Source organism: Austrofundulus limnaeus, unplaced genomic scaffold (assembly GCF_001266775.1).
Source record: "Austrofundulus limnaeus strain Quisiro unplaced genomic scaffold, Austrofundulus_limnaeus-1.0 Scaffold1, whole genome shotgun sequence".
Taxonomy (NCBI): domain Eukaryota; kingdom Metazoa; phylum Chordata; class Actinopteri; order Cyprinodontiformes; family Rivulidae; genus Austrofundulus; species Austrofundulus limnaeus.
In genome coordinates, this window is record NW_013952403.1 from 7,642,190 (window position 1) to 7,650,558 (window position 8,369).

The following is an 8,369-nucleotide window of genomic DNA, read 5'->3' on the forward strand; positions in this document are numbered from 1 at the left end:
GTGTTTAAGAGATTAATGAACCAATCGGCGGGCCGTAATTCGGTCTGAGTCCAGTTGAATCTGAAGTTTGTGTAACATCTGTCAGAACTCCATTTTTTATGGTTTTGTTTCATGGTTTCTGCATTTTTTTATTTTTTATTTCCTGCCACACCCACTCACACCTGTTTCATTAAGCTCAGCTGTCACCCATCTCCTCGTCAGCCCCGGTCTATTTATTCCCTCTGTCTCCATTCTCACATACGTCTGTTGTACTTCAGTGACACAGCCAGTTTGCCTCGCACCTCCCTGATCCTCCCGGTAATTCTATTTCCGCACTTTATACGTTTTCGCTTCCACATCAGCTTTTTTTTTTTATTTTTTATTTTTTGGTTTGTTTGTTTTTATTTTGAGCTCTCGTGTATCAGTCTGCACTCTTGGGTTTGAAATAGGGGCTGACGTAGACAGTAGAAACGGTATGAAGTTGGCATAGGGTAGAAATTTACCCTCTACCGTCATATCGTCATTACATCATCACACCTGTGTCAGCGTGGCTGCGAGTGCAGAGACAACTGAACAGGAGTTCAGAAGAAATTATAGCATTTTAAAACACGTAAAGAGAGAATCAATCCTCAAAATTTCCGCCTTCCGCTGTAGTAAATTTACGTCGGGATGATAAATCATCAGAGATGATAAAAAAAAAAGAAGTGGACGTTCGTTCAGTCATAAATCCATCTTGCTAATAATAAAGACTACTTCTGCTCTGATGAAGATGATGAAGATGAGAGCGCAGCAGAGCAGCCGCCAATAAGTTCAGCAGGCAGAAGCTCAATGTATGGCAGGCAGATGTTACATTTATTTGGCTTCACCACACTTACATTCCAGTTATCTGCAGCTTAAGCCCCTTAAGGCCCTGTCACATTGTAACATTTTAGACAACATTGAATTGTTTTAAGTCTAAATGACTAATTTTACTTGAAGTACTTGTTATAACATCCACTTATTGATATTGTTGAAAATTTGAGAAATGTTTTTGTTTGTTGAAACCATTTTGCAAAATACATAAAACATTCTTTTGTACTTTTGTTATGTTCATTTGCACTACAGCAAAAATGCTGGGTTTGATTATGATTACAGTTTTTTGCTAAATAAATGCTCGAAAAATTGCATTACCTTTTGCTTTTTATGATAATTTTCTACCGCGATATATACCGTTACTGTGAAGAGATTAAATTTATACTGTGGTATGAATTTGCGGTCATACTGCCCAGCCCTAATTTGAAACCATCTCAATTTGTAAATTTGTAAACACTTGGACTCCTCATATTCCAGTTCACCGTTACACTCTCCCTTTTTCCTTTCCCTTTTTTTTTAGTTTTTGTACATTTCTCTATTAGTAGCTAACACCACATTAGCTGGATGTGAGGGAGATAAAAAGGAGAAAGTCCCTCTATCATATTGTAACTCTGAGGACTTGGAAACTTGGCTGTGTCTCTCAGCTGTAATGGATGAAGAGAGTGGGGAGGATACTTAAATTATAGTTTATTATCCTATAGCTTCTCCTCCTACATCATTACAGCTTTCCCTTCACCAAGTATATATAAAAGCTTGCTGTTAATGTTTGTAAGACAGAAATATAATTTTTTCGTCTCTTATACATAATAATCAAATCAGAAATCCAAGGCAATGATTTGATGAAACAAATTAACGACAGAACAACTCTGTATAAATGGATACAGTATAAAGAAGTGCCAAATCGAAATATAGCAACTTAAAAAGTAAAGTCTCTTATATTAAAAAAAACAGTATAAATGAAGAGCAATATTTATGCTTATATTGATGGATTGCATTGCAGGAGAAATGATTTCCTGTTTTACCAGTGAGGACTTTATGTCCCCCACAGCTGAGTCAGCATTCTCCGAAGATTTAGCAAAAAACATGAATCCTCTAAGATTTTATCTCCCATTTTAACACTTTATCAAGGTGACAACTTTGTTTACGCGCCGATATTTTATCGGCCAGTTTGACACGTCTGGAGAGACTGGTTGTTGTAGTATGTGGCGCTCTGTGCGTTTTGTGTATGCAGCAGTTTGTTCTGTAGTGGGCCCCTCATCAGACAGCATGATTGAATGTGTTTGTGTGTGTGAGGGCATGTTTTTGTTGCTTTGTAGGAACCATTTTCCAGAAAAAGGCAGCCTTGTGGGGACCAATGACCGGTCCCCACAGGTAGGAGTGCTAATTTCAGGTGGGGGGTTGGYTTTAGGWCCAARGTGRGGATTGAGTTTAGGTTAATTTTAGGGTCAGGTAACCTGTGAGGTTAATTTRAGGGTAAAKAGTCAGGGTTAGGCTACAAAATTACCAGAAAATGAATGGAAGTCAATCCACAGTCCCCACGGGGATACAAAAACACACCTGTGTGTGCGCGTGTGTGAGACAGACATTTATATTCTTTAAGCTTACCACTAGAGTGCGCTATCATCAAATCCTGCTCATCCAGGCAGGCTGATGCAGCTGAGAGAACTTTGGAATTTTTTTTAATGTATTTATGTTTTTGTGCAAAGTCTCTTAGCTGCAGATAAATGTTTCTATATGGTTACGGTTTTATCTGGAATGATGTATGGCTTTGATTAAACAGTAATGCGATCGTTCTGAGCTGCCTGTTATCTGATTCAAAGGTGGGTTCAGTTTGATTTTTATCGCCTCAGGTTGTAAGTAAATGAGAAAGTCTTCAGTCTTTTTTTTTCCTCGTGTAACGCAGTAACAAAGTAAAACTCAGTGAAGAAGTAAAACACAAGAAACTAAGGGCTTGTTGAAAATTGGTAAGAATTTCTCCATTAATTAAAATGATTAATGTTGACCTTGGCAGGGGATGTGCTTTCCCWGTGCCCGAGTTTTAAATAAGTAAAATAGGCTCTTAGCATTTTTACATTGCAGCCAATTAGACTTAACCTGTGTTAGGATGATCTTTTTTTAATTGATTTTGCCGTTGCATTACCCGAATTTAAAAAGAAGCTAAATTTAAAATAAAAACCTAACGGGGCTGCATAGGGTTATAAAATTAAACTGATTTGGAAAATCTTGCCTTTTCCAACAGCAAAGAAGAGTCTGAAAACCCTGTGCATATTGATCACAGTGTGCTTACATATTCACATTATCTTTTAAATGATTTAGCAGTGAACAAACTTGGGGAACACTAAATCAGATGAATTATGAACGCTTGTTATGTAAAGAATGTCTGAAATGAGCTGTAGGCAGACAACGAGGAATGTGAAGGTTTGAGCAGTTAATATAAAAAGCAGAAAATATACTTTTTTTAAAAACCAAGACCAAATTATCCCCCCCACCCCCATCCTATGTATTTTCCTTTATCCATCTATCTGAGGAATAGTCCCAATCCGGAACTTGAATGTGCTGGCTGTGTCTCTCCTCCAGCTTGATTCAATATGAATGAGCCCCCCTGTGTCTACAACAGGGCGGGACGACTGAGGAGGAGGAGGAGGAGGAGGAGGAGGAGGTGGTTTTGCCCCCCGATGAAGTCATGAAGCTATATCTGTAGCACTCAGCAAGTCTGACAGCGTCCACGCCTGGTTGCACTCGCACATGTTTGCATATGTGTGTGTGTCGATGAAGTCATAGGTCTATATCAGGAGCACTCTGTGTGATGGTGAACGCTGTGGGGTTTGCCCCGCTTCATTCTGTCTGTAATGCTCTTGTGCTATTTCCACTCTTTGTCTCCATCGCTCACTCTGCCTCTCCCTCTTTTTTGCCATTGGCTGTGAAGCTTTTCCTCTTCTTCTTCTCCTCTGCCTCTCTTTGTTTGTCCCCGCTGTTGCACTTTAGGATAGAAGCCTTCCCCTTCGCTTTTTTTATTTCCCCCATCCCAGTTTCTGTAAAGAGAGACAGAGAAAGAGAGAGAGAAAGAGAGAGAGAAACAGGGAGAGTGTGCAGAGAGAGAGAAAGAGAGGCGCTCACTAACAGCAGGACCTCGCCGGAGACTCCTTGGACCAGGCGAGCATGGCAAGGGACTGAAGAGGAAGCAAGGAGGAAGAAGGTACAGCTGAAGGAAGGGAAAGCAAGGGGGAGGGGAAGGAAATAAGGAGAGAAGGGGAAAGGGAGTCCCAGAGGATTTAAAAAAGGGTGGGGGGGGGGGGGTAAGAGGAAGAGGCGGACAGGAAGAGATTCACCCCTGGGAGCAGCAGCAAAGGGGCTGAAGCCCACAGCACCACAGCAGTGGAGCCAACCAAGCAGGGAAGTAGTTTTCATCAGGAGGAGGATGTTTGCCTGTGTGAGTACTCCTACACTTCATTCTTTTATTCTCCATCCCTCTACTTAAAGTCACTTTCTCATTTTCATCCCTGTCTTCTATCATCCCGGTTGCTCTGTTTTGTTTTTGTTTTTTGTTTTTTTACACTTTGTGTCTCCCAGATCATAATTTTCTTTCAGGTCCTCGTTAAATGATTTTTGTCCTCGTTCACTCCTCGGACTCCAGCTGTGTCTCTCCTTATCACTCTGGTCAGCCTTCAGGCGAATAAGGTGATGCTGGATGTCGGCAGCAGGTTTGCAGCCGGAGTCYAGAAGAAAAGATTTAAAAAATAAAAAAGATGTTCATGGACTCAGATTGGGGGGGAAAGAAACCGAGCAGAATGAGATGAAGTAAGCAGAGGCAGGATTGAGAGAAGCAGGATTAAACGGGCTCGATGTGCTGCGGGGGCTTTTCTTCTTCATTTTTTTTTTCTTTTGCAAAGTGTGTTGCTTTGAAGCTGTTTGATATTGGATTTAGTTTATTTGYGTGAGGTTTGCGCGCTGCTGTTTTTGGCTTGAGCATCTTCTTTTGCCACCTAAATTAGCTTTAGCCAGGATAAATGGGGAATGGGTTTGTTTGATCTGCGGACGTGACAAATGTCCCCGCGTGTTCGGTGTTTCCCCCTCAGAGACAGAAGAGGAGACTTAAGCAGAGGATAAATCGTGGGAGCCGAAATGGTTTACAAGGAGGCAGAGCTGCACCTGCCTCAGCTTCTTATCCTCGGCTTTTGACACCTATTAAGACAGAGACAACGCCGGTCGGAAATTGAGTAATTCTTTGTGGACTTGTTTGCTCTTCTTGCTGTTTAAGTGTTGCCCTTCTTCACTTCTGTGCAAACACAGGACACACACACACACACACTTCTGCAAATACACACCGGCTGCACGTTTCATTCATATTCATTAGGCGAGCAGTGGTGGGACTCTTGCCTATTCCCTCCAGCTCTCACTTAGTTCCCCCCACCCTCAACCGCTGACCTTCTGTGGACAGCTGTGGCATATAGAGGAGCAGGGGGAAGGAAATGAGATAAGACACACACGCCTCTGGTATTATAAATTTTTTTGATGCTTAACACATTCTCGCCATCTCCTCTCATTTATGTRAATGAAATGAGTTTGTGTGAGCGTTGTTTGGTTGACTCCTAAAGCTCCGGCAGCTTATTTGCTGATGTCAACCCCCCCSGCCTCAATTAACATGCAACATGTCCCCCTGGTGGTCCTCAGGGACACGGAGCCAACACCTACTTGATGGATGTGAGAGTGATTGATGGGCGTTCCTCCCCYCTCCTGCACCCTTTTGAGCCTCTCGTTCCCTGCAAGTTTTAGCTCCTTCCCATCAGRTTGTTCTTTTTACCCACAATCCATCACTCTTACTCTCTTATCAGGGTTACTCTCAGAAACCCTCATCATGGGGTCACAGAGGATGGTAGGGGTTGTGTCCCCTTGCTCTCATTTTCACTCGTTCACAGTCAGAAGTCGCAGCTGAGTTGAATCTCAAACGATTTTCTTTCTTTCTTTCTTTCTTTCTTTCTTTCTTTCTTTCTTTCTTTCTTTCTTTCTTTCTTTCTTTGGTTCGCCGCAGCTTTCCTGCTTTCCGTATTGCATTAGCATTGTTAGGCACACCTGCCGTAATCCCTGTCTTCCTGACAGATTACTCCTCCCGTTCTCCCTATAGATTCCCCCTCCCTCGCCCCCYTCCGCCAATAAATCTCCTCCCGATAAAAATCCTCCCTGGGCCGGAYCAATGGCAGACAGGAAAAAAAAAGWGAGGTGACGCTGATGTTCACTGATCAACGCCAGGCAGGACAGAGCTGGAGCGTCGAGCAGCCATGGTGTCCCACCTCTGTGCAGACAACACAAGTGGGCACGGTTTAAGAGAAACAAATCAAGATGCAGTTACTAAGTGTTTTATGGAGATTTTAGTTAGTTTGTTTTTCTCCTGCAAAGTTCCTGATGGCACATACAGTAGATGTAACAGAAAGCACAMTTCTAATCATTGCTGCAGTGAGAGCCGCTTACTTCCTCTTTCCTATATGGAAACATTTACTATCTTACKTGTTGCAGATTAATCTTGAACGACCTRYATTTGTAGAAATAGCTGAATTCAGACCAAATTTATGAGCTTACAGCTGCTCAAAGGAGGGCCAAGACCAATACAGTTTGCATGAACAGTTCTAATTTTATTTGAGCTGTTTTAAACTTTGGTCATGCCSCTGCTCTGACTTGCCATTAGCTCATCAATCTGATCAGAATTAGGCTTTTTTATCAAATCCAAACTGAGGTCAAGGGCTACAACTGGTGAGATATTCATTGTTCATAACTTTTCCACAGAAACATCACCTCATAAGATCTGAGCAAACGTGGAACATTCAGTGTACGAACACAAAATACAGAAAAAAAATATAATTTTTTTTTAGAATTGCTGATGAGTTTTCTGTCCGATAATGATTTATTAGCTGAATAATTGTAATATTAAGGAAGACATCTTGTTTTTAACTGATAGGTCAGGGGTTTGAGTGAATGAGCAGAAACTCTGTGCTGCAGGTTTCATTTCCAGTCGCCCCAATTGGTGGATTTTTCCACAATCCTTTTTCTGCTGCTCATCTTCTCACCACGAGGGTCTGTTAACCTTAGTGGAGTAGTAGTAGGTGGTGCTGCTTTATTATTGGCTTCTGCCCACTTGGCACAAAAACCTACATTTGCAGCAGAATTTAGTTCTTCATGTTGCAGCATGTGATTAATGTTCTGCATTAATGCACATGCCTTTTTTTTCCTAAATAATTTGATGTGTTTGCTCTACATTGTGTTTCAGAGCAGACAGTTGGGGTGCGGGGTGGGGGTGGGGCTTGCTTGTTTGTGTTTCCCCATTAGCAGAAAAATAAGAGTTAACCAAATTGGCCTAGRTTGTACTGTCAGAATCAAACCTGTGTGTATTTATTGTTTAAACTGTTACAGATATTGTTTTAACACATAGTTTACTGACGAAACCTAAATCTTATTAAAGACCTAACATTCCTGGAAGGAATATACAGTAAACCTCCAAGTATATTTTATGTATTTTAGCTGTATTTTAGCTCAATAGCTGTAAAATGGGCTTGATTATTGACGTTTTTGTGTTGGCTACCTCAAATTGGACTGACTCTAAAAGTACATTCAAACATTAATTCATAAGAGTTTAATTAAAAATCCTCCACTGGTTCACGAGATATTTTGCTAACAGACAAACAAATAAACACAAAATTACACAGAGAGTTTCAGGCAAATATGTCATTGCCTGCATTTCACCTTTCAGCTGTGTGGCAATAAAAAAGAAATATTCAGTRAGTTGTTATTTTTTATTTAAAGTTTTCACAGCTTTAAATTTGTGAAGCATTTGATTGAATAACCCACTCAAGATAGCAATCTCCGTATGTGAGTGTGACTGTTTTTTTTAGGAGACAGTTTGAAATATTTATATGAGATTTCTGCCTGCAGCCAGAGACAAAAGAGGTTGATGAAATTTATCGAGGATTGAAGCCATTTTTAAAAATTCAAAACAACTCATGTTCTGCAGATTCCACAAAATTTGCTGGCAGTTTCTCGAAAAAGAGGGAGTGGGAGAGATGGTTTTTTTGCCTTTAATTGTGCGTGTGTGTGTTGTCAACCCTTTTAATAGGTTCAGCAAACCTGGGGAGCACAAGAGGTTGCACAGTTCTGTACTGTACACGTGCAGAGAATATGATTTATGGCGCTCGCAGCTAATTGGGTTACATGTAAACCGTATGATCCGAGCTGCGCTGCGAGACGACGGCGCTTGGAATAACTCGAGTCCCAGCATTCCCCTCCTACACTCTGGTGCTTTCACACACACACACACACACACACACACATACACACATATATGTGCTAGTAAAATACATCCAAGTGAAGTTACATGTCGCTGCACACACTGCAACATACTACAGAGCAAAAATATTAAGGATCAAGAGCTAAAAGAAAATGCAGGACTTCTGTCACCGACCCAGAATCCCTCCCTTTTCTTACACACACACACACACACACACACACACACACACACACACACACACACACACACACACACACACTATATG

General features: G+C 41.3%; 1 protein-coding gene across 4 annotated transcripts in view; it reads left to right on the top strand.

The window, feature by feature from the left end:
* apbb2a (amyloid beta (A4) precursor protein-binding, family B, member 2a) overlaps positions 1–8,369 on the top strand; it is a 49,475-nt gene that overhangs the window by 13,243 nt on the left and 27,863 nt on the right. For 2 of the 4 annotated variants that reach the window (XM_014007834.1, XM_014007841.1), the window contains exon 1: positions 4,117–4,261. The exons of the other annotated variants lie outside the window; for them this stretch is intronic. The gene's annotated coding sequence lies outside the window, so the exon portion shown is untranslated. Of the gene's footprint in view, positions 1–4,116; positions 4,262–8,369 lie in introns of those variants that run through there. 4 annotated transcript variants of the gene reach the window in all.